The sequence below is a fragment of the Meriones unguiculatus genome, chromosome 8 (genome assembly GCF_030254825.1).
Source record: "Meriones unguiculatus strain TT.TT164.6M chromosome 8, Bangor_MerUng_6.1, whole genome shotgun sequence".
NCBI classification, from domain to species: domain Eukaryota; kingdom Metazoa; phylum Chordata; class Mammalia; order Rodentia; family Muridae; genus Meriones; species Meriones unguiculatus.
This window is the reverse complement of record NC_083356.1, coordinates 77,939,371-77,960,179: the sequence shown is the minus strand read 5'-3', so window position 1 is coordinate 77,960,179 and position 20,809 is coordinate 77,939,371. Positions and strand designations below refer to the sequence as shown.

Here is a 20,809-nt window from a genome sequence, read left to right as displayed (position 1 = left end):
TGCTGACAAAGTGCGAGCTGCTTGGTATTTATTTGTATGATAGCTCAGAGAGGTCATGTGCCTTGCTTGGGCTCACACAGGCAGCATGAGGCACAGCAAGTGTTGACATCAGGTTCCCTGTCTGATCCAATCCCTTTCTTGACACAGAGTCCTTCTACAGCGAAACTATGAGAAGATTTATTATGCCCCAGTGGATTCCCTGGGCCTACAGTTCATAGGCCAAGTACAAAGTCCCGACTAACAGGTTTGTTTTTCTACAGAGAGAGAGAGAGAGAGAGAGAGAGAGAGAGAGAGAGAGACCAGCAAGTGGCTCACAGTGGAAGTTCCCAAACCTTGGCATCCTCCCCAGTCCAGAGGTGAGTAGTGAGCTCATGCCTGTGACTAAGCCACACTGACGCCAGGAGCCCTCTCTGGGAACCCAAAGACTTGGCTTCTAGCCCCAGGAGGAGTCACGCTGCAAAACCAGGGTTCTTCCAGAGATGGGGGATCCCGGCTCCCGTTGCTGAGATCAGGATGGTTCTGCCAAGCAGGGAGGTCCTTGCAGCCAAGGGCCAACAGGGGCCTGGAGGTCAGTCAAGAACTTACTGAAGTTTTTGGCTGGCCTGGCCTCTAGCCATAGTTCTAAGGACAAGTTGGTGCCTGCTGATTCTGGTGGTCCGTCCACTCAGACCCTACTCACCTGTGATCATGGCTGAGCTAGGGGAGAAGTAGAAGAAACCAGTGTTGAGGGAGGGGGCTAGGCAAGTAGACTGGAGGGGACTGGGGGCTGGACTAGGCAAGGGGGCTGGAAGGGGAAGTAAAAGAAGCTGGGCTTCAAGGCGGGAAACCTGTCATGGAGTGTCAGGCCAGGAGAGAGGAGCCTCTGGATACAGCACTACCCTTGCTTGCTTCCCTTCTCCCACCTCAGGTAGTAGACAGATAGGCAACTCAGACCGTCTAGTTTAAAAACTAAAAATAGGCAGGAAACCCAAGTGCAGGCTCTCCCCAAAGCCAGCTCTTCCCAGACTTCACAGACAGCAGTCAATGGGGCATCCTGATGCAAGGAGATGTAGGAGGTGAGCAGACTTTAAAAGAGTTCATTTTTGCTGGGCAGAGGTAGCACACACCTTTAATCCCAGCACTTGGGAGGCAGAGGCAGGCAGATCTCTGTGAGTTCCAGGACAGCCTGGTCTACAGTGTGAGTTCCAGGACAGCCAAGGCTACACAGAGAAAAAAAAAGAAAGGAAGGAAGGTAGGTCCAGGTTTGTTTGAGTGCTGAGGCCTGAACCCAGGGCCTTGCATATGCTACACTCTGAGAAACATTCCCAACCCCCTCTCCCCTTTTCTTTGTTTCTTGGTTTGGTTTGATTTGGTTTTAGAAACAGGGTCTCATCTTCCTCTGTCGCTCAAGCTGGCCTAGAACTCTGTTGACCAGACCTTGCTCAGCCTTCTGAGTTTTGAGATTGCAGGTGTGAGTCACAACTCCTAAACCTACAACCCGTCTTACATCATGGAAGGTCCCCAATTCGGGGTCCTCATGGTACTTTTCTGCCTCCCCAATCTGGCAGAGCCCAGCTTTCTGCTGCTCTCACCCTGAGCCTCAGCCCCTGGAGCTTTGATTTATCTCTGGCCTTCTGGCTAGAGTCTATCAGAACAGTTTCAAGTGACCCCATCGCTCCTTCAGTCAGCCCGACTTGCACTGGGCTCCTCAGAACTCAGATAAATGAGGCTGGGAACAGGCTTGGATTTTGCCATTAACTTCTGGACGCAGTGTCCGGGTCCAGCAAGAAACTGGGTGCACATTTCCCTCGGGGTACTCACAAAAGCAGGCAACCCAGCCCCCACCCACTTCATCAGCAGCGGCGGAGCCACTCAAGGGAGATAATGGAGCCAGAGGGCTCTGCAGAGCCTCAAGTGTGACACGAACCCAAGGGATTACGAAGTCTATTTTTAACTCCCCACATCCTGACCGAAAAACAAATCCCTCACACACCCCGCCAATTCCTATCAGGGGGTGACAGGGCCTTTTAAGAATGCTCTCCTCCTGGAAGTAGCGCCAGCCAGTGTTGATGGCTGATGGCGGTCCCTCTGCCGGGAAAGGCCCTGAGGTCTCCTCCGCTCCAACCACTGGCAGCTTCCACTGTCTGGCTGGGTCTTCACCGCTCCCAGCAAATAGCCATTTACTAGCGGACTCAGCTGTCATGTATTTTCCATGACAGCCAGATGTGGTCTCAGCAAATGCTGAGAAACGCTGCATTTGTTCCTCTCCTTATCCTCCCCACCCCCCCATGCCCACTCCTAACCCTTCTCTAATTAGTGAGCCTTCTCTGGGGCCACCTACAGGGGTCAACCCTGAGGCACCAAGGCACCGGGACTACGGGGAACTGGCCTCTGTGGGTGCAAAGGCGGGAAAGCTGCCAAAGAACCTGAAGGGAACATTCTTTAGCAAAGATGGAGTATTGGGGGTTTCAAGGGTTCCTACTTGTGCAAGAGACTTGGGGAGCATTCTGTCTCTCACCTATCCCTCCAGAATCGGAAAGAAGGCTTTTAATGGGAACCAGCCACCATGACCTACGAGGACATGAGACCTTCCTCCCTCAGGACAAGGACACAGTTTCCTACCTGTCTCCAGGCCTACCTGTGTCCATGCTAGCGACATTCTTCTGTATCTCACACTGAGAATGGATGCTAGGGCTTCATGCATGACAGGCAAGCGCTGTACCACACAGCCACAACCCCAGCCCTAAATTCACTCATGCACTGTCCACCCTCCCGGGCCTACCTCAGCCTCTGCTGGAATTCACTGTCATGAGGGAAATAGCCCATCGGGGGTATCTCAAAGGACGAAGCCCGGCTGTGCACCTCAAACAGCGTCACTTGGTGAGGTGCACTGAGAACCAGGAGAGAAGCAAGAAAATGGGGGAGATGGTGGGGTGGGGTGTCAAGGGCTACCTCTTGACACCCCACCCCACCTGGGTGAGCCAGCCGAGAGTATCCCCTTTCCCAAAGCCTTGGTTTCCTTAGGAGAAAGTCACCAGGAGACTGAGGGAGGCCTAGGTTAAGCCAGTTCCACTGGAAGAATGGCCTTCACAAGCCAGGAGGTTTAAACAAACGCTGTGCTTGGCATAAATCTGTCTGTGCTTTTGCTTCTGCTTTGGCCTCTGGGGCTCCACAGCTCTCTTTAAACAGAGACAAACCCCTTCCCAGGGAGGCTGCATAACCCTAGAAAATCATGTGAACCCCATTCGTGCCCCTAGGACAACATCTGTGATCCCAGAATAATCCCCCAAGCCCCAGCTGACACTTCATAATCCCCAAATGTTCTCTTGAGTCTAAAGGTGGTTCAGACTTTCTCATTTGGAACATGAAGTTCAGCCTGCAGGAAGGGGTGACAAGGTGGCTCTCCTAAACATTTTTCTCTACCTGTCCATCTTAGATGCCACAAAGCCAGAAGGGACCTTTTAAAAAAGCATTTCACTCAGCAGCTTATCAAAGCAGATGCTGAGACTCATAGTCAAACTTCGGGCAGAGTGCAGGAATCATATGAAAGAAGGGGGAGATAGAAAGATCTGGAGGGGGCAGGAGCTCCACAAGGAGAGCAACAGAACCAAAAAATCTGGGCACAGGGGTCTTTTCTGAGTCTGATACTCCAACCAAGGACCATGCATGGAGATAAGCTATAAACCATGCACAGATGTAGCCCATGGTAGCTCAGTATCCAAGTGGGTTCTCTAGTAAGGGGAATAGGGACTGTCTCTGACATGAACTCAGTGGCTGGCTCTTTGATCACCTCCCCCTGAGAGGGGCAGGCAGCCTTACCAGGCCACAGAGGAAGACAATGCAGCCACTCCTGATGAGACCTGATAGGCTAGGGTCAGAGAGAAGGGGAGGAGTCCTATCAGTGGACTTGGAGAGGGGCATGGGAGGCTAAGAGAGAGGAAGGGCTGGATTGGGAAGTGACAACGGAAGGGGCTACAAATAGGAGACAAAGTGAACAAATTATAATAAATTAAAAAAAAAAAGCATTTCACAACTAGGGTGGGAGAAACAAGGTCCCAAATTCTCTCTCTCTCTCTCCACACACACACACACACACACACACACACACACACACACACACACGCAGAGTGAGAGAGACAGAGACAGAAAGAGGTAACATATTCAGATAATCTTAAAGAGACACAGACATCTGTCAATGAATCCAAAGCATCTGTTCGCCCTTCAACAATGGTCAGCCCAGCCCCAGTGCAGACACAGAGGCTTCTGTATGGCTGTGCTAGAATGCAGGAAGCAAGGAAAGTGTTCTACGCCAGGAGTACTGGCAGGGCACTGGCTAAGCTGGATATGCAGTCGCCGGGCATAGGAAGGCGCTTTGCTGAGCTCACTCACCCTGTGGACACTCAAGCGAGAAGTACTAGGTCTAGCAAGAAGTCCAGGGACTGCCTTGGGAGATGGGCAAGTCTACACGGTAACAGAAGCTGCAAGCCAGGGCTTGGACATGGCTCAGAGGCCTCGCATGCATACAGCTCTGGGTTCCATCTCAGCATAGCATAAACCAGGTATGGCAGCACATGCCTGGAATCCCAGCACTTGGGAGGTGGAGGCAGGAGAGTCAGGGGTTCAAGGCTATGCTCAGTTACACAGAGAGTCTACAGCCAGCCTGGGAGACAGGAGTCAGCCAGTGCCGAACAGGGGTGGCTAAAGCTTAGATGATGAGACACTGCTGGGCAGTCCAACAGTAATAGAGAGAGAAGGACAATCAGAAGCCTCAGGAACGGAGGATGCTGGAAGCCTGAGGAGCAGAGGAGGGAAGTGACAGAAAGGAACTTCAAAGCCACACACGGTGGCCCAGGGCTTAGGCCCTGATGCTCCTGCCGGGCACAGGCAACCACTATCAAAGGGGAACAAGATTCAGGACGGAGAGGGAAGCTGAAGCTAACAAGGGCTGCTTCAGGAAACCCGGCTGCTGGGCACCGCAGGCACAGGTGCAGTACGAGGGGCCGAGATGGCGCCCACTGGAAGGGGTTAGAGCACCAGGCAGAAGTACCAGCGGGGAAGCAGAAGCAGAAAAGCTGAAGGGAGAGAGGGACGGCAACCTGAGAGAAATCAGAGGTGCTACACTCCCCGGGTCTCCTGGCCCAGGCTACTCCAGCCTGAGAAGGAGACTCCAGCTCCCTTTGGCTCTAATTCAGGGATCCCAGTTACTTCTACCAACACTGTCTTGGAGTGTCCTATGTGTGAAAGCCTGATGCATTCTGAGGTCAGCAACGTCATGAGGGCCCTGACCCCATCAGGGTACTCTTCCTCAGAGAGGCCAGGGGAGGTTGTGGCTGTAGAGGGCTTCAGCTATTTAGCTAAGCAGCCCTGCCTCTATCCCCTTTACATCTGAAGAGCCTAACGATGCGAAGGACCCTCCCAGGATCACTGCCAGAGCCCAGGCCCTCCATCTTCCAGGTGGGCAAGATCGCTAACATCAAAGCCACCACTGGGTGGGCAGGAAAACCATGACAAGGCCCAGTGCAAAGAAGGCCTGTGTTTGTAGTTAGAGGACATGAGTTCAAGTCCTGGTTCTACCACTTTCTACTCGTTCTTCACAAACCATATACGGGCTTTGGATGTTCATTTCCTCTTCCTGGACTCCAGGGACCTCATCCATAAAATGCTCATTAATAACCCGGAGCCCTCAAGGGGATCAAAGGGTTTAAAGGCGGAACAAGGCTCTGTCTGCCTTGGAGCTGGAAGGGCAGAAATGTGATGGAAATGTCCACGTGAGCGTGCCCTTCCCACCACACCCAGGCCAGTCCTCAGAAGAGAGAAGTCCCCAGAGATGCCCTCCAGGGAGGACCAATTTAACAAGAAACAGACCTGCTCTGTGCCCTCCTCCAGAGGTTCAGGCACAGAGCCCCCTAGCTGGAAATGTCCATGGTGCCCACGCTAAGATGGGGAGAGAGGGAGGAGATCCCATTCACCTCTCCAGGGCCCTGCCTCTCTAACTAAACAACCGAGCACAAGGGTCTCAGCAAGGTGTGCCAACCCTTCCAGAAGGCTGAGGTCAAAGGTTTGCCCTTAGGTGTGCACACCTCAAAAGCTTCACTGGACTCCCCTCTCCCTCTGGCCTGCCTCCCATCCCCTGATCTTCATCGTCACCCATATTCTCTTCCTCAGAGGACCTGAGGGTGGTGGTTCTCAAGCTGAGCTTTGCAGAGGGCCTGGAGATCAGTTGCAGGGAAGACCTCTAGGTCAGGAGTAGAGATGAAAAATTTGCATTCCATCGGGTACCCAGGGTGCTTGGGATAAAAGCATCCTGCCTGGCACACACACAACAGGCCTGGACACAAGTGCACTCTCGCACACATGCAGGCCCACACACACCATGGTAGTCACTCAACAGGGGTCAGAAGTGACAGAAGCACAGATTCTATGGGCTACTGCTGGGTTTGGGGTGCAGCCCAGCCCCATCCCTAACTGGACAACCTTTGATAAGCCCCTTCCTCAGGCTAGGCCCATGTCTTTACATGCAAACTGAGGCTAAGGAAAGCCTCAGCCTCCCAGGGCTCTCCTAAGGACGCAACGTGTAATGTCCCCAGCACCACAGAACCTGGTATGTAATAAACAGCTACTGCCAAACTCAGTCACACTGCCTCGAGCGCCTCAGGAAGGGCACAGAAAGTCAGGACTGGGGGACCACAGAAATACCTGAGCCAATAAGAGGTGCCTGAAGATCTGCAAACATTCAGCGGGTGGAAGTAACCAGGACACAGATTTCCACCCTGAACGGCAAGAATGTTTAGCTAACTGGACGTGTCCAGTCATAAAGCCAGCGCCTCCGGGTTCCCTGTCCCTGGAAGACCTGAGCTAAAGAGATTAGATGTCTACCAGGTACAGATGCAGCTCGGACACCCTGAAGGGTGGGAGCCTGGGGCAAGAGCAGCCGAGCCCAGGTCTGTGGTTTGGGCCCTCTCTCCTGCGTGTTAGCCTGCTGGGTCCTTTGCTGTTCTCAGCATTAGTCAGTCACCTCCACTTTCAAAGGCCTAGCTTTCTGGCAGGTTTGCCGCAGTGAAGAGAAGAGGTGGGACCATTTGTCATCTGGGACCTACGAGCACCTGTCCTTAGGAAGCGTGTGCACCGTTCTCAAAAGTCCTGGGCGAGAAGGGCTGCTGCTCCCGGTTCACTTGTTCCTGAGAGGAAGGGAAAATGCAGCACACGGATGCTGAGCCCCATGGGCATCCAAGCTCAAGTTCCAGGAGGTCTGGGTTTCTCTGACCCTGTGAGCAGCTGCCTTTCAGGCCTTACCTCATAAAAGCCTCACCCGACCCTCCTGGGATGGACCCCTTATGCGAAGGGAGGTTAGGAAGACATAGTTAGTGGGCAGAGCAAGCTGAGATTTGAACTCATGTTCTTTAGATTCTAGAGCTGGGTGTTAGGTCTGGTTAATTCTGAGGAAGAGTAGCGTTTCCTATTATGACTCTCACTGGTGCCCCACTGACACCCCTACTGTGACCTCCACGGCTGAAGAAGGTGGGCTGAAGCTGGGCGCACACGCCACAGAAGAGCCAAACCGGGAAAAGCCTGCCATCCTCACCAGGCAGGGACCTGGAAGCCGGGCGGCGTGGGTCTCTGTCCCCATGCCGGAGGGAGCTCAAGGTGTGCTGTTAGTGGAAGGTGGGGCTGGAAGCAGGCCAAGGAAAGGAGTGAGGCTTCCCAGCGCCCACCTGCGTCCTTAGTAACAGCGCCAGCTAACAAGGAATACAAGCATCCCAAACTTGTTGGGCACATGGGAGGGACAGTGTGTGTGTGTGTGTGTGTGTGTGTGTGTGTCTGTGTGTGTGTCTGTGTGTGTGCCCGCGTTGGGGTCTGACGTTTGGGGGTCACAGGAAGCCTCTGGAATGGACAGACTGGAAAACCCTGTACCCCAATTCCTGTAGACAGCAGACCCCGGTTGAAGATGCTTTCCTAGTGACACCTGCACCCTCCTTTCCAGAGGACCGCGTCAGCCCTGCACCCCACTGCGGTCAGAGACAGAGGCAGAACACAGCAAAGTTTAAAGGGTCTGACGTGACTCAGAGGTCCTGAGGGAGAGCAGAAAAGAGAAGTAAATAAAGCGAGGCCGAGGCGCACTCCGCGGTCCTGGAGCCTTACAGAGGTATCAAGGCTCCCAGGGTCCTCAGGGAGACCCTGATGGGATCCCTCCAGGTGTTAGGGTCCCCTCAACTTGACCCGCGGTCCTCAGCCAATTACCTCTAGGTGCTGGCCTGGCCGCTGGGCGCTGTGGAGTCGGCACAGCCCAGGGCCAGGGTCGCGGAGTCACCAGGTCCCCGGGTCGCAGGTTTCCGGGCTGCCAGTTCGGCGGCAGGAAAGTTTCCGCGGGGCGGGCCGGGCCGAGAGGAGCGGGCCGGGCTGGAGCGAGCTCCGGCCGGCTCCGCGCCTCCCGCGGCGCCGCGGCTCTCTGCTGCCTGGCCACCCGGCCTGCCCGTCCCTGCCAATCGCTGGCCCCGCAGCCGCAGCTCCGCCCGCCCACGGGCCCCAGCGGGGGCGGGTGGGGAGGGGCGGGGGCGCACCTGTTTGGTCAATCGACCCCACATCTCCACCACCCGCCGGGCCGGACTGGGCAGGGCGATCCCCTCGGCTGCCAGCGCTCGCCCCCGCCCGCGCTTGGCCGGGGTCCAGGCGGGGCCACACGCCTCTTCTCTGGCCGGGCTCAGCCGTGTCCGACTCGCGCATGGCCTCAGCCCGCCCTTCCAGGTCCTTCCCCGCCTCCCTAGCTGTCTCCCAGAAACAGAGAGACAAGCAAGGCTTCTCTTTCTTTACTCCTCTGTCACCCTCTAACCCTTCCTGCAAGCACCGCTCCCGGCGCGCTGACCCCTTAACTTTCCTGTATGTCCTGCACCATCTCCAACTTCAGGCCTGCAGGCAGGTACCAGAGCCCGATAAAGAGACCACAGCACCCCGCCCCCCCACACACACACCATTCACATAAACATCCCAATCCGGCGGGCTCGAGGTCCCCCAATTCCTCGGCCCACACAGATTCCATCGCCCCATTTTCCGCGCCAGAAACACTGAGACCAGAAGGGGACCCCGAACGCTTTTCCGATCTCAATGGCAGGTGAGTTGACAGAGTTCGCCTGGCTCTTGTCCCCGAAACTGGCGGGTGCCTGGGTCCGCCCCGCCTGGCCCCGGGGGTGGCCTGGAGGGGGAGGATCGCGGACGAGGAGGCGGAGGCCCGCGATGGCGCGCGCCCGGCCTTACCTCGGCTGCAGAGCGTGTCCCCGCAGAGCGCGCCCGCGGGAGGCCCCAGCAGCGGCAGGGAGGCCCAGGCCAGCGCTCGGGAGGCCGAGCGCCCAGCGCCCATCCCGGCCGGCGTCGGACCGTCCACCCTCCGCGGCACCTGTGGCGCCAGCGCTGCGCGCGCGGCCTGGGGCTCGGGTGGGGGTCGGACCCTGGGGTGCCTGGGCTCCTTGTACCGTCCGTGTTCGGACTCCCAAGGCGGTGGTACAGGCACGGGCGGGCGGGTGCGGGCCGCCCTGAGCAGGGCGCTATTTTTAGTGGGAGCTGCTCTCCCAGTCGGACAGACAGAACCAGTTAATTCGGCCGTTGAAGAAGGGCCTGTCCCGGGAGCTCCCCGGAAAGGCAGCCGTGGCTCTGCTGAAAGCTGATCCTGCGCATTCCTGCCTCTCGAGGCGGGAGGGCGGGAGGACGCCTGTAATTCCAGGGGGAAGCCTGCGTCCTCTCAAGCTGTGCCTTGGGCCCAAGTGCACGCCCCGAGAGAGCTCTTGAAACTGACCTTGGACGGTGGCCAGACTTTTTCTCACGCTAACAACCCTCAGATGATGGGACAAGGCTTGTCTACCTTAAGGAGAGTCCCCAATTCTTGTTAGGAAGAGGCCCTATGAAATGGAGTCTGAACCCCCAACAAAGCACACAGTCATCCCTCTGAAGTTTTTCCGCTGAATGAAGTAGAGAATGTCAGATACGGGCCAGTGATGTTCCCTGGATGGACTAGGCGGCTTTGAGAGCCCAACACTTTTCAATGATGTGGCCTTACAAGCCACCTCAATTCTGGATCTGTCTCCTCTTCTTGCAAAAAAGTTTTTAGAGCCCCAAGACAATATTCAAGAAACCTTTGTGAGCAAAACCATTACATACATGTCCCTTCCATGAAGATGCAAAGATCCCTGAAGAGCTGCACTCAGGAAGTCATGGGAGGAGCCTAAAGAGCTACATGTGATGTTAGAGTAAGGATAGATAAATAGGCCAGAGGATTAGAATAGAGGCTGCAGAAATAGACTCACACATGTATGGAAACTTAATATTTGGTGGAAGCCAGGCTTGAGGTCAGTAGGAGAAAGAGTAGAGTCTGCTATAAATGGTGCTGGAGCAATTGGATGTCCAAGGAGGGAGGGAAGGAAGGAAGGAAGGAAGGAAGGAAGGAAGGAAGGAAGGGAGGGAAAGAAAGAGAGAAAGGAAGGAAAGAAAGAAAGAAAGAAAGAAAGAAGGAAGGAAGGAAGGAAAGAAAGAAAGAAAGAAAGAAAGAAGGAAAGAAAGAAATGGAATTCCTACTTCACACCGCCCATCAGTCTCAGGTATACAAAAAAATCAAATATGAAAATAAACAGTGCATGATGGCTCACTCAGCAAGCTCAGCAGTTGGGAGGCTGAGGTAGGAGGACCCTGAGTTGAAGGCCAGCCTGGGTTACATGTTTCTAGGCCATGAGCCTGAACTCAGCAGTGACACTCTTGACTCCAAATAAGCAAACCTATCAGAGGGTAGGATTTCCTGATGACCCGCAGACCATCAAAGGGAAAGATGGATCCATTTAATTAAAGTGTAAACCCCATGTGTATGGAAAGGTATCTGAGAGTCAAATGCAAAATATACAAGGATCTCCCACAAACGGATTTCCAGAAGACAAGGTAAAGGGGTGTAGTTCAGTTGGTAGAGCGCTGGCCTGGCATTTGATCCCCGGCACCATGTCACCCAGGTGTGCTGACAAAAACCTGTAATCCCAGCTTCGTAGGAGGCGGAGGCAGAAGGATGCCCTCAGCTACAAAGAGAATTCAAAGCATGTATGATCAGGCAATTGGCGGAAGAAACAGGAATGTCCAATGAGCAAATGCAAAGAGAGCTTTACTATATCCAAGGAGACATAAAATAAAACATGGGAACGTGTCACACCAGATTGGCCCTGTGAGATTGGTCCCCAAAGAAAAGTGGGACAGTGGATACAGAGTGTGGAGAATGTCCGTGCCAGAAATGGGTGCAGCCACTCTGGAAAACAGCACGGAAGCACCCAAAAAAACCCACTCAGCTATCCAGTCATCCCCTCGGGGCACAGCCAGTGAGTGTCTGGCTCACTGCAGCCTCTGGCCATCCGCAGACACACAGACATTGTGGAGTGCTCTGAGAAATCCTCCACTGCAGTGAAGAGGCCTAGGGAGCCTGTGAATCTCAGAGGCAGGGAGGAGACAGCCAGATGCAGGGGAACAAATTGCATGATATCATTCATTTGGATTCTTTAAACACGAGAAACTAAATACCCATATATCACAGCAGTATGCACAGATGTAAAAGCAGAAAGCATGCAGAGGCATGATAAATGCACCTTTCAGCAAAGCGTCTACCCCAGGGAAGGCGGAGGGTGATGTGATGGGTGGTAGGAAGAGGCCCCCCCCCCCATTTAGGTAAGGTTTTACTTTTTGGCTGGAGTGGTAAGTACATAAATGTCTGTCTCGTGTGTCTGTGTGTCTGTATGTCTGTGTGGTGTATTGGGAGATTGAACCTAGGGCTTTGTGAATGCTAGACAGGCATTGAGCTATACCTCTAGCCCCCAATCTTTTTTAAGGCAGAAAGAAAGCCTAATGGGGGTCCCTAAAAATCCAGTCCTAATCCAAAGGAGACTTTCCTCATTTTAATGATGTCATCGTGTCTAAGTGCTGATGCATGAACATCGCCTGACTTGTGGTGAAGTGCTCAGAAAAACCTAAGGAATGCTGACAGCTTCCTAGTCCATCTCTTCTGAAGCCCTGCTCAGCCTAGATGCAGCCCGCTGGACTCTCCCAGCTTCAGCCCACCCTGCAAGCAAGGCCTCCAAGGCCTGCTGCTCCCTCTTGCTCTCACGGGTTTCCACAGGCAGTGTGACCTAGCACCCTGCTGTCTCTCCTTCGGTGTTTTTATGGCACAGTTCTGCCGTGGGAGACCCTGGGTGAGGTGAGGGGTCCTCATCTATTCTTTTTTTTTTTCCTCATCTATTCTTGAGACAGCTCCCTAGCACCTGTCCCTCACTGTCTGTATTTTCGATAACGCGATGGATGGTGGCACTGTAGATAGTTTTGGGTTTGCCTCCTGAAGCAGACTTGTATGTTTGTTTTTGGACAAGGTCTTGCTACCTAGTTCATCCTGGTTTCGAATTTGCAATCCTCCTGCCTCAGCTCCCTTAGTGCAAAGATTATAGATGGATACCACCACACCTACTCATATCACACATTTTCTGGGCCACCACTGCAAGCCCACCGCTGCACAGGGACACGGTAGGACAGTTTACGAACCTAAGAGCTGAACCAAATACTCTGAAGTAAAAAGGGGCCATGTCAGACTCTCCAAAGGAAGATGACCCCACCTCTTGCCGGATGGACTGCTTGGTCTTCATAAATGCTCGAGAGTAGCATGAACTTTGGGGTCAGAGAGAGCTGCCTTCACATCTGGGGAGCTGTGTAAGGTAACATGCCATTTCATTCATCAGAGCCTCACCGTTGGGGTCTGCCCAGCCAGGATGTGGTGAGGCTTGTCACAGGAAGGGGTTAGGAAGAGTCTATGAGCTCACAGGAGCCAAATGCTCGCCCCGCTCTTAGGTCAAGCAGCAATTATGTGAATGTTTGCCAAGAGGAAGGTGTTTGCAGAGGAGGGTGGAAGGAACCCAGTTGGATCACTATGCAAATAGAAAGCTGGTTTAAAAACAACAACAGAGGTGTGGACCGGTTCTGAAGAGAAGCATGCGCCTAGAGGCTGGCCCAGAGCCGCAGGCAGTGTCATGAGCGTGCTCTAGCATCCCTGTCTGTCCCTCCTCCAAGATCCCCCTTCCCAGGTGCTGAGCTGCACAGCACGCCAGCCCTGCAGACCCTCCTCTCTGTTTCCCCATAGCCACCCTGTTCCCTGCCAATCTGTTCCCGCATATATCTCAGGGATCTCAATCTGGACCTGTCTTTTCCTTGCCAGCTTCCATCTGTAGGGGCGACAGAGCCTGCGGCACCTTCCCCGGGGACACGTCTGAAGTGATTTACGAAATGCATCATCTGCACTTGTATATGCAAAGTCTACATATGTCCTCTTGTCGGGAGCTTCCAACAAGGCAACATGCAGGGTTGGGAATCGCTTATGGTCCAGGCTCTAGAGGATGAATTGGCCAGGGTTACATGTTCTACATGCAAACAGAAGTATAAAGTTGACAGGGCTTGATGGTCCCTGGAAAAGAACAGCCCTGTGCCTTCAAGGGTTCTGATGAGAGATTTTTCTAATAATCTAATAATTATAATAATAATCCAGTCTCTTTGATTTAAACCCCATCACACAATGTAATATCACCATAAACAGTAGTCACTGACAGTCTCATGCAAATGGCCATGTCAGACAGGAATCCCACCCAACTTAGAGTCTGCCATCTTCTTTTTGAAGACAGGGTCTTATGTTGCTCAGGCTGGCTTCAAACTTGTTCTAACTAAAGATACCCTTGAATTTATATTCCTCCTACCGGCACCTCGCTCCTGGGGACTGGGATTACAACTATGTACTACCCTGCTTGTTTTCTGTCTGTTTTGTGTGTATGTGTGACCTTGTGGGACACGCTGGGGATCAAACTCAAGGTTTTGTGTGTGTTAAACCAACCTTCTCCCAACAGCTGCATCCCCAGCTCCCATGATCCTTCTTAATGTCTTTCTAGAAGACCATCAGTGACCTCTCTATTGGCAACACTAAAGGATGCTCTTGCGCCTTCATCTCCCCTAATCCCTGGCGATATGTGATTCTATGGACCATCCTTCTCCCTTCTGTCTCATCACAATCCCCCGTTTTCTCCCCTAATCTTTCTGGGCTACTCCATTTTAACTTCTTGGCCAGCTGGAAGACGAGACGTTCAGAATCTGATGGCCGTTAATGTTCCAGACATTACGTTCAGAACGTAACATTTTGATCGCCCATAGTGTTCAAGCTCGAGAGTCCAGGGCTTCCCTGGCTGTCCTTACACAGCACCTCCCCAGCCCAGCAGGCGCTGTGGCCCTTTGCCCAGGCGTCTCCGAATGTGAGGCTACTTCCCTGCCTCTGTGCTGCTCTTCTCCCTGTGGCTCCTGCCCATTGGTGCCTCTTCAAAGATTGGCAGAACACAGATCCAATCGCATCCCTCCCAGCTCCGCTGAAAAGCTTGCAGGGGTTTTGTATCATATTTGTGTGGCTGATTTAAAAAAGAAAAAAAAAAACTACAAAGGAGTTCATCAGTTCTGAACAAAAGTATATGCCTAGAGGCTGGCCTGGGGGCCGGGGTGGGGGTTAGGGGGCTGGTCAGAAGCCTCCCAGCCTCATTCTGCACCATTTCCGCTTTCCTTTTCTGCTGTCAGCCATTCCAGGTAATTTCTAAGTTCTCAGTTAAAGAACAGTCCGTCCTCAGACCTGGCCTTTGCCCACCAACCTCCCTCTTGCTTCCAAAACACTTTGTCTCTTTCACCTCCTGGCTTGGGTAGCTTCTTCCAGTGGTCATTTACCTTAGAGCAACCTCCCCCGGCTCTCACTAGACACCTGTATCTAGTGGTTGGTATTCCTTCATGGTGCTGATAGCAGTTGGTGTTGGGGTCCTCAGTACAGGGATCACTCCCAGTATTGTTCGCCATTGCATCACCTCTCACCCTCAGCAAGGGCTCTAGCACATGGTGTGTGCTCATTGAAGGTTTGCAGAATGGGCGAACCCAGGTCTCCTCGCACACCTCCCCTGGTAGACTCTCATCGTAGGACACTGTGAGTTACCAGAACTTCCTCCGTTTCTCTCTGTGGGTGCAGGCAGACAAGTTTGAGGGCCTAGGCAGGTGCTTGTGTGTTCTCTCACTTAATTCTACCAACTAGATCTGAAGAGGAAGGGGCTCTATATTGCACTGTGTATTTCTATTTTGCCTACAAGGAATTGGAAGCTAAAGGAGTGGGAGCAAGTTGCACAAGATCATACAGCATGAAAATAGCTGAGCCAGTATTCAAAGCCAGGCCCGTTTGATTCTAAATCTAAGTCTTTGTAACCGCCGCCGCCACATCGCCCTCCTTCTGCATACTGTGTCTTGTAGCTGAATAAAATAACTCCTGACTCAGGCTCTTCTGGAGGGAGGCAGACCCTTCCTTGTTGGTGGAAATGAGATACAAAGCATGCTAGAGACACTGCGTGTTTGCCTAGCGTGCACAAAGCCGAGTTCCACCACCAGCGTCACATAAAGTGGGCATAATAGTACCTGCCTTTGATCCCAGCCCTTGGGAGGTGGAGGCAGGAAAAGCAGATCCAGTTCATCCTGGGTTACATGGGGAATTCCAGAATAGCCTGGGATACATGAGACCTTGTGTCAAAAAGAAAAACCCAGGGTCTGAAGAATCCTCAGATTCACACCCAGGCTCAGGCTCACAGGACTCCTAGGGCGAGAATGACAGGCATGGTGGGGAGAGAGGAGGGGAAGCAGGGAGGAGAGTGCAGGTAGAAATGTGCCTCTGCCTTGGTGGGGTCTGGGGTTAAACACTGGTGTGAACCACAGGGCATGGAGAAGGGACTGAGTGATGCTGGTTCCCAGGGTGGGGCTAGGCTTGGGCAGCAGCAGTCCTGTGGGAGTCTAGTCAAGCTTCAGGGCTTTGGTTCTGCCTCTGCAGCTTCTCCCCTGTTGTTTATGATTCTCTGAATCAATGATATGAGGCATCCTCTGAGCAGGCTCTAAGCCAAGGGCTGGTGAACAGACGAAGGTGAACAGACCAGTGAGCTGCTCCCAGGTACTAGGAAAAGAAGCAGGATATGGTGTCAGCAGGGCCACTGAGGAACCTCCCCATGACCCATTCGTGAGTCCCTCCTATTAGATACTGAGCATATGCTAATAACTATTAAGACTGTGGAGAAGGTTGTGGGCCCTAGTGTTAGCCCGAGTAGGAGGGTGGCTTCCAAGGAGGTGAGCTCCTAAAGCCGAAGAAGATACAACCAGGTAATAAGGGGACAGCCCATGTAGAAGCATGCTGTAGCCTGATGTGCTCAGGGACAAAGGTTAAGCACCACAGGGCAGGCATCCGCCACAAGCAGAAAAATGAAGGAAGGCTGGGTTCTTGGGGCTCCAAATAGCATTCCCAGAGCCTCGGACTTCTGCGGGAGGCATTGGCTGGGATGATCCTGAGCAGGGGAGAGCTGGAGGAGGAAGGTAGATTTTTAAAGAGAAAGACAGAAGACTATCCTGCAGGAAAGTCCAGGAAAGGAACCGGAATCGAGTACAGCTAGCCAGTTTGGGAGGGTTCAGCCAGAAATGAAAGATCTGATATGGTTGGCTACTGAAGGGAAACATTTGTGGAAGTGTGTGTTTCAAGCTCTCTTCCAGAATGAAGAACCTCTCTCTGCGACTGGAAAAATGACCCAGTGCCTTCTGTGCAAGCATGAAGGCCTGAATTCAAGGCTCCAGCACCCACATAAAAAGCCAGGTAGAGCTAGCACCTACAATCCTTTTGCTTGGGTGGTGGAGACAAATGGACCCCTGAAACTCAACTTCCTGGCCAGTTAGTATTGCCGATCAGTGAGCTCCAGTTTCAGTGAAAGGCCCTGTCTCAAGAACTAAAGTGAGAGGCTGAGGTTAAGAGCACTGGCTGCTCTTCCCGAGCTCCTGAGTTCAAGTCCCAGCAGCCACATGGTGCCTCACAACCATCTATAGTGAGATCCAGCGCCCTCTTCTGGCGTGCAGGTGTACATACAGGCAGAATACAGTATACATAATAAATAAATATATCTTTAAAAAAAAAAAGAAAGAAAGAAAGTGAGGCTAGAGAGACAGCTCAGTGGTTAAGAACACTGTCTACCAGAGGACCTAAGTTCAATTCCCACTACTCACATGGTGGCCCACCGCCATCTGAAACTCCAATTCCAGAAAATCTGACACCCTCTTCTGGCCTCCAGGGATACCAGGCGTGCACATAATACAAGGACATACATGCAGAGAAAACACTTATACGCAGAAGATAAACAGAAATTTAAACAAAAACAAATAAAATAAAAAAGAAAGAAAGAAAGAAAGAAAGAAAGAAAGAAAGAAAGAAAGAAAGAAAACACGAATGGCAGAGGAGAAGGGGCAGGGCCCCGGGAAGACTGCTGATTAACCTGAGACAGAAGCAGAAAGTGGAGGTAATTTGAGAAAGAGATGTAGCCAGGGAGCAGAAGGAGCCACGGCCATACTTTTCTTTTGCTCCAAGAAGAAAGCGAGATTGGCTCCTTAAGAGAAGAGCCAGATAATAAAACAACAACACGAGAAAATAATCATCATAGCGCATGATAAATACGTGCACAGCAGGGGCGAGGCGTGCGGGGCTTCGACTTGAGGATAGAAATTTTCTGGGCTGTGTGCCCACAGGAGAAAACCAGACTGGGAAGAGGATGCGGCTAGCTGGGTGATTGTGAGGGGCTGTGGGAAGGACTGCCAGATGAAATACAAGATGCCTGGTTAGAAACGCTTATATGAGCAGCAACCACTTTTTAGTGTAAGTGTGTCCTCTGTGATATTTTTTATATACTTATGTGAAGACATTCTCAACTCTTTACTTTATCTCCCGCCCCCACCCCCACCCCATGGCTTGGTTGATAGAGTGGTTGCCCAGCACATACAAAGCTCTAGGGTTCGTCCCCACAGCGCAGAAACTTGACATAGTGGTGCATGTGAGTAAGCCCTGCACCACTATGGAAAATGGAGGCAGAGGAAAATCAGATCTGACTAGTTTGAGGATACCAGGTACCGGCCTAGATACCTGGGGCCCTGCCTCAGAAATAAACAAACTAATAATAAATGGTAGCATAAAAGGTGTATGATTCTTTGGGGGGGGTATTCAGGGGCTGGTTTTTCAAGACAGGGTTTCTCTGTGGAGCCTTGGCTGTCCTGGACTCTGCTTTGTAGACCAGGCTGGCCTCGAACTCACAGAGATCCGCCTGCCTCTGCCTCCCCGGGTGCTGGGATCACAGGGGTGTGCTACCACACCCGGCTAATGTAAATGATTCTTGTGCTGCATTGTTTTATGTCAACTTGACACATGCTAAACTCCTCGTGTGAGAGGAGATGGGGGGGGGGGGAACTCATGAGAAAAATGCCTTAATGGGACTGGGGAGATAGTTCACTAGTTATGAGCACTGACTGCTCTTCTACAGGACCCGGGTTCAATACCCAGCCCCTACCTGGCAGCTCACAACTGTCTGTCACTGTCCATTTCCAGGGCATCTGATACCCTCACACAGACACACATGCAGGCAAAACACCAATGCACATTGTAAAAAAAAAAAAAAAAAAAAAAAAAAAAAAAATCATTTTAAAAGAAGGAAAAAGAAAATGCCTTTGTAAGATCAGGCTGCAGGCAAGCTTGTGGGGGCATTTCTCACTTAGTGATTAATGAATAAGGGCACAGCCCACGGTGGGTTGTACCACCCCTGGGCTGGTGGTCTGGGTGCTATAAGAAAGCAGGCTGAGCCAGCCATGGGAGCAACCCAGTAAGTAGTACTCCGCCATGGCCCTTTTGGAATCAGACATGGCGCCCAGCCTCTGCTGCAGGAAGTGTCCATTGCTCACATTTCTGTTTCAAGCTCTCCCGATCCCAGACCAGAAAGGTGAATTATTTTTAGGCCCATTAGCATAATCACCTGCCTGCAACACTGGAGAAGTGATTAGATGAGCCTGCAAGTTTCGCAGTTATACGGTGTAAGTCACCTGAAGTTCACCTGCCATCGGGATTCGTGGCTGCCTTCTGTAATCATTGGGAATTATTTAGCAATAGCCGAGGTGCCTTGATCTAATTTAGTTTTAATGCCAGGAGGTGCCCTCCCAGAATCAGGGCAATTCTAACTTCCAGGTTCGTTTCGCTTTCTGGGCACCTGAAGTTCTTTCTTTATCACCCAAAGTCATCTAGAGTCACAGTGGATCTTCCCTCCTTGTGTTGAAAGAAAAATGCTGAGAGCAGCAGGGCCACAGGAAGCCAGGTGACAACCAGCTAAGTGGATTCGCTGCATGGAGTTTGAACCATCAGATATTTTCTGAGAGAGCCCTAATTTCCCTCCCATTTATTACTTCATTTCCCAGCAAGCCCAGACTCTGCTGTTACTTGGGTAAAACTAGTGATAATCATGGCTGCAAGCCAATTTTAGCTGTTTTAACACTTACCAACACATCACATCCTGAGGAAGTGGCTTGGCTGTTGCTGTGTGCACAGATGGGGGACACTGAGTCTGAGAGGGTGTGGCATTTACTGCAGGTCCTACAGTAAGTAAGCTAGTCAGCTGGGACCTGAAATTTGCCGGATTCATACTCAATAGTAATCCCGAGCCAGGCACGGTGGCACCTGCCATTAATCCCAGCACGCCACAGCAAAGGAAGGCCACTCAGGGCTTCATAAAGAGACCCTGTCTAATAAGAAAAAAAGAAAAGAAGGAAGGGAGGGAGAGAGGGAGAGAAGGAGGGAGAGAGGGAGGGAGGGAGGAAGGGAAGGAGGGAGGAATCTTGAAGTGTTCAGCCCCTTTAACTGATTACAATCACTCAGAAGTAGGGTGTTGCTCCTTTTTTTTTGGGGGGGGGGGGGCGGGTAGAAGATGATCTGGCCAAAGTTGATGTAGTGAGGAGATGGAAGAGTCAGGAGTAGAACTAAAATTCTAATTCTAAACCCAGCGCAGCCTTGGCCATAGTTAGAAGCTTATGAAGTATGCACACGGCTCAGGCAGAGGCCGGTACAAGGCTGTCAATGAAGCATGACCAGCTGCCCAGATGCCAGCTCTGTTCTCTGCTTCCAGCTTCGGGGCAGTGCTTCCTCCCCATGCCCCACTTCTCGTTAAGAAGCCAAGTGTCTCCTGTTGTCATCCCGTATGTGTTAACAAAACCTACTTTGAGATGTTCATTTATCCACATCTATGCTCTGGCAGAGGGTGGCCTGGTTCCATGGAAGGGTCAGGAGGAGGACCGGCTGTCACCATTCTCCCTAGGGACTGAGGCCACACCCAGGCCTCTCTAGGCTTTGCCTTCCCATCTCTACCAGAATAGAAGGGGTAAGGCTCTTTCACTGGACCTTTGGCCTGGAACTCAGCAATCCTCTTTACTTCCCAGTATTAGGCTTTAAAACAAACTCTTTAAACCAACAAGCTGCAGAAACTCTTGTTCCTCATTTTGTGGGGAGGATGTGTGTTTTTGAGGCAAAGTCTGTCTTAGTCACTGTTCTATTGCTGTGAAGAGACACCGTGATCAAGGCAACTCTTAAAAAAGGAAGCATTTAACTGGGGGCTTACAGTTTCAGAGTGTTAATCCATTATCATCCTGGTAGGGAGCATGGCACTGGAGCAGTAGCTAAGAGCTACATCCTGATCTTTAGGAAGAGACAGAGACAGAGAGAGACTGGGCCTGGCATGGGCTTTTGAAACCTCAAAGCCCACTCCCAGTTATACACTTTCTCCAACAATGCCACACCTCCTTTTAATCCTTCTAATCCCTTCAAACAGTTCTACTCCCTGGAGACTAAGCATTCAAACATGAACCTATGGGGGCCATTCTTATTCAAACCACCACAGTCTTATGCCTCAAAAACTGGCTTTAGATTCTGTAGACAAGG

At 52.0% G+C, this 20,809-nt stretch overlaps 1 protein-coding gene and 1 long non-coding RNA gene across 3 annotated transcripts in view; one reads left to right on the top strand and one right to left on the bottom strand.

Annotated features, from left to right (window-relative positions):
• Positions 1 to 20,809, bottom strand: part of Dab2ip (DAB2 interacting protein) — a 176,350-nt gene that overhangs the window by 142,620 nt on the left and 12,921 nt on the right. The window contains exon 1 of one of the 2 annotated variants that reach the window (XM_021656168.2): positions 8,218 to 8,427. The exons of the other annotated variant lie outside the window; for it this stretch is intronic. The gene's annotated coding sequence lies outside the window, so the exon portion shown is untranslated. Of the gene's footprint in view, positions 1 to 8,217; positions 8,428 to 20,809 lie in introns of those variants that run through there. 2 annotated transcript variants of the gene reach the window in all.
• Positions 8,546 to 20,809, top strand: part of LOC132655887 (uncharacterized) — a 29,745-nt gene continuing 17,481 nt past the window's right edge. The window contains exon 1 of the long non-coding RNA XR_009593826.1: positions 8,546 to 9,085. This is a non-coding gene — a long non-coding RNA (uncharacterized LOC132655887). The remainder of the gene's footprint in view (positions 9,086 to 20,809) is intronic.